Source organism: Schistocerca americana, unplaced genomic scaffold (genome assembly GCF_021461395.2).
Source record: "Schistocerca americana isolate TAMUIC-IGC-003095 unplaced genomic scaffold, iqSchAmer2.1 HiC_scaffold_964, whole genome shotgun sequence".
In the NCBI taxonomy this organism is placed as follows: Eukaryota; Metazoa; Arthropoda; class Insecta; order Orthoptera; family Acrididae; genus Schistocerca; species Schistocerca americana.
In genome coordinates this window covers 37,501-42,500 of record NW_025726746.1, presented here as the reverse complement: position 1 = coordinate 42,500, position 5,000 = coordinate 37,501, and the positions used below count along the sequence as shown (strand labels likewise).

Genomic DNA, 5,000 nt, shown 5'->3' with positions numbered 1-5,000 from the left:
GCTATTGGAGCTGGAATTACCGCGGCTGCTGGCACCAGACTTGCCCTCCAATAGATACTCGTTAAAGGATTTAAAGTGTACTCATTCCGATTACGGGGCCTCGGATGAGTCCCGTATCGTTATTTTTCGTCACTACCTCCCCGTGCCGGGAGTGGGTAATTTGCGCGCCTGCTGCCTTCCTTGGATGTGGTAGCCGTTTCTCAGGCTCCCTCTCCGGAATCGAACCCTGATTCCCCGTTACCCGTTACAACCATGGTAGGCGCAGAACCTACCATCGACAGTTGATAAGGCAGACATTTGAAAGATGCGTCGCCGGTACGAGGACCGTGCGATCAGCCCAAAGTTATTCAGAGTCACCAAGGCAAACGGACCGGACGAGCCGACCGATTGGTTTTGATCTAATAAAAGCGTCCCTTCCATCTCTGGTCGGGACTCTGTTTGCATGTATTAGCTCTAGAATTACCACAGTTATCCAAGTAACGTGGGTACGATCTAAGGAACCATAACTGATTTAATGAGCCATTCGCGGTTTCACCTTAATGCGGCTTGTACTGAGACATGCATGGCTTAATCTTTGAGACAAGCATATGACTACTGGCAGGATCAACCAGGGAGCTGCGTCAACTAGAGCTGAGCAGCCGGCCGCCCGGGAGTGTGTCCCGGGGGCCCGCGCGAACACGCAAGCGTCCGCTCAATTATTCTGCAAACAGGAGGAGGCTGAGCTCCCCTGCACCATACACCTCGAAACCCTCTCAGGTCCCGGCGGCGCGCAGCGCCGTCCTAAGTACTTGGTCGGGTTCGAGAGAGGCGCAATCGCCCGGAGTTTGGCGAGTAGACGCTTTAGGTGCGACCACCCGTGCTCCCAACTGAGCTTGCCGCTGCCGACAGAGGCCCGGGAGCGTGCTGTCGTGGCATTGCCGGCGGGAGACAACACGCGCCACCTACGGTGACCGGCAGCTCCAACGCCAGCGCCACAGAAGGACAAAAGCCCCACTTGGGTGCCGAAGCGAACTCTCCCAGCACAGCGCACGCGCCAACACGTCCGCACAGCTGCGATACAAACCACCTGCGAGAACCGCAGAGGCGACCGAGCAGCAGACGGCGTCGCGGCGCCGAGCGCCGGGCGGCGGCGCATCCTCAGCGCACACAGTCCTCAATCGGACCAGCACACTGCAGATGTCCACCGCGCTTCGCACCGGGCCCGCGAGGACCTACTTTGGCCGCACGGCGCCGCGTGCAGGGTGCGCCGGCGCGCAGCTGCGCCGCCTGCCGCCTCCGTCGGCCGGCGCGCCTGCCACTGGCCGCCCCCACCAGCCGGCTGTAGCGCGTGCGCCCACGCACCGCACGGCCAACACGCCGGGAGGCCCCCCCTCACCGGCCGGGGACGGTCCCACCCAGCCACCGCCGCGTATCGCTTCACACCCACATGCCATTCACGTTCGTGGGCATGGTGGGTATCGCTGCAACAACCGGTTGGTAGCTCAACCGATCGTCGCCATCACTGATTCACCCCTAGCGAGAACAACCGCACCACAACGGTTTACCAGTTGTTCATTTGCGTAACGTCACCAGCAAACGTAGGCGTCCATCGCCATTTGCAAATTCAACGATTGTTGCATGCCTGTGTCAGGTGTCACGACACACTGTCTGCCCACATACACGCAACAACATGTCCACGCTTAGCGAACACGTGGAAGGTGGCCCCCGTACGTATGCGATGTCCATTGCGCGAACGACTGTCAACCGGCCTCTGTCGCATGTCGCAGATGTGGAACGCAGTGCACCGTGCTATCACGGTGTGTGAGAAGAGACGACTACGTCTGACAACACGCGCCACTACATCAACAGACGGCTCATGCTGATCGCCATCCAGGGCATACCACACTGCAATCCAGCTCTTATAGGGAGACGACACGTAGCTGAGTGCACAACATTTGGACCGCATGGTTCGCCGTTGTTGGCGCAGTCGTTGTACGGTCACATGTACCACGATGTATCATTCAGTACATGAGGACCAATGTGCAGTACAGTGTGTGATTTGGACGTACAACATCAGCGGACAGTTGACACAGGCCGTACCACAGCGTAGGCTAAGTGCTTCGCCATGCGAATGCCAATGAACAACTGCAAATGCCAATGAACAACTGCAAAGGGCATTGAGCATGTACGTCCTGCTGCCATCCACATTACAGTGTATAGCTGCAAGGTGTTTAACATGAAGCGATACACTGGGGACCGGGCAGTGCGAGTAGCAAACTATATTGCGGGGGTTGCAGTTAGGCAACACTACACTAATTTAACGCGTCGTATGACAATTACAGAGCAGGTTAAGGCCCAACGTGTGTTGGGTTAAGGCCCAACGTGTGTTGGGTTAAGGCCCAACGTGTGTTGGGTTAAGGCCCAACGTGTGTTGGGTTACGGCCCAACGTGTGTTGGGTTAAGGCCCAACGTGTGTTGGGTTAAGGCCCAACGTGTGTTGGGTTACGTTAAGGGGCAATGTGGGTTACGTTAAGGGGCAATGTGGGTTACGTTAAGGGGCAATGTGGGTTACGTTACGGCGCAATATAGGTTACGTTACGGCGCAATATAGGTTACGTTAAGGGGCAATGTGGGTTACGTTACGGCGCAATATAGGTTACGTTACGGCGCAATATAGGTTACGTTAAGGCGCAATATCGGTTACGTTAAGGCGCAATACAGGTTACGTTAAGGCGCAATACAGGTTACGTTAAGGCGCAATACAGGTTACGTTAAGGCGCAATACAGGTTACGTTAAGGCGCAATACAGGTTACGTTAAGGCGCAATACAGGTTACGTTAAGGCGCAATACAGGTTACGTTAAGGCGCAATACAGGTTACGTTAAGGCGCAATGCAGGTTACGTTAAGGCGCAATGCAGGTTACGTTAAGGCGCAATACAGGTTACGTTAAGGCGCAATGCAGGTTACGTTAAGGCGCAATGCAGGTTACGTTAAGGCGCAATACAGGTTACGTTAAGGCGCAATACAGGTTACGTTAAGGCGCAATACAGGTTACGTTAAGGCGCAATACAGGTTACGTTAAGGCGCAATACAGGTTACGTTAAGGCGCAATACAGGTTACGTTAAGGCGCAATACAGGTTACGTTAAGGCGCAATACAGGTTACGTTAAGGCGCAATACAGGTTACGTTAAGGCGCAATACAGGTTACGTTAAGGCGCAATACAGGTTACGTTAAGGCGCAATACAGGTTACGTTAAGGCGCAATACAGGTTACGTTAAGGCGCAATACAGGTTACGTTAAGGCGCAATACAGGTTACGTTAAGGCGCAATACAGGTTACGTTAAGGCGCAATACAGGTTACGTTAAGGCGCAATACAGGTTACGTTAAGGCGCAATACAGGTTACGTTAAGGCGCAATACAGGTTACGTTAAGGCGCAATACAGGTTACGTTAAGGCGCAATACAGGTTACGTTAAGGCGCAATACAGGTTACGTTAAGGCGCAATACAGGTTACGTTAAGGCGCAATACAGGTTACGTTAAGGCGCAATACAGGTTAGGTTAAGGCGCAATACAGGTTAGGTTAAGGTACGACATAGGTTAGGTTAAGGTACGACATAGGTTAGGTTAAGGTACGACATAGGTTAGGTTAAGGTACGACATAGGTTAGGTTAAGGTACGACATAGGTTAGGTTAAGGTACGACATAGGTTAGGTTAAGGTACGACATAGGTTAGGTTAAGGTACGACATAGGTTAGGTTAAGGTACGACATAGGTTAGGTTAAGGTACGACATAGGTTAGGTTAAGGTACGACATAGGTTAGGTTAAGGTACGACATAGGTTAGGTTAAGGTACGACATAGGTTAGGTTAAGGTACGACATAGGTTAGGTTAAGGTACGACATAGGTTAGGTTAAGGTACGACATAGGTTAGGTTAAGGTACGACATAGGTTAGGTTAAGGTACGACATAGGTTAGGTTAAGGTACGACATAGGTTAGGTTAAGGTACGACATAGGTTAGGTTAAGGTACGACATAGGTTAGGTTAAGGTACGACATAGGTTAGGTTAAGGTACGACATAGGTTAGGTTAAGGTACGACATAGGTTAGGTTAAGGTACGACATAGGTTAGGTTAAGGTACGACATAGGTTAGGTTAAGGTACGACATAGGTTAGGTTAAGGTACGACATAGGTTAGGTTAAGGTACGACATAGGTTAGGTTAAGGTACGACATAGGTTAGGTTAAGGTACGACATAGGTTAGGTTAAGGTACGACATAGGTTAGGTTAAGGTACGACATAGGTTAGGTTAAGGTACGACATAGGTTAGGTTAAGGTACGACATAGGTTAGGTTAAGGTACGACATAGGTTAGGTTAAGGTACGACATAGGTTAGGTTAAGGTACGACATAGGTTAGGTTAAGGTACGACATAGGGTAGGTTAAGGTACGACATAGGTTAGGTTAAGGTACGACATAGGTTAGGTTACGGTACGACATAGGTTAGGTTACGGTACGACATAGGTTAGGTTACGGTACGACATAGGTTAGGTTACGGTACGACATAGGTTAGGTTACGGTACGACATAGGTTAGGTTACGGTACGACATAGGTTAGGTTACGGTACGACATAGGTTAGGTTACGGTACGACATAGGTTAGGTTACGGTACGACATAGGTTAGGTTACGGTACGACATAGGTTAGGTTACGGTACGACATAGGTTAGGTTACGGTACGACATAGGTTAGGTTACGGTACGACATAGGTTAGGTTACGGTACGATATAGGTTAGGTTACGGTACGATATAGGTTAGGTTAAGGTACACATTGTTGTAAGGAAAGGTTTAATGGGGGGCGGGGCGGGGCGGCCGGTTTGTTGATTGTGATTATAGTAAGTGGATGCCTGCGGCATCATCTGATTTGCCACGTCAGGATGCACCTTTGGCTCATGACAGGCGGCGCTCTCATTCCATGCTTGTGGCAGACCTGTGTCTTTCATTCCTGCCATTGTTTGTGTGC

The 5,000-nt window shown here is 51.1% G+C and overlaps 1 non-coding gene across 1 annotated transcript in view; it reads right to left on the bottom strand.

The window, feature by feature from the left end:
• Window positions 1-614, bottom strand: part of LOC124592924 — a 1,910-nt gene extending 1,296 nt beyond the window's left edge. Inside the window, exon 1 of the ribosomal RNA XR_006977679.1 lies at window positions 1-614. This exon is cut by the window's left edge and continues 1,296 nt beyond it. This is a non-coding gene — a ribosomal RNA (small subunit ribosomal RNA).
• Window positions 615-5,000: the final 4,386 nt, after the last annotated feature.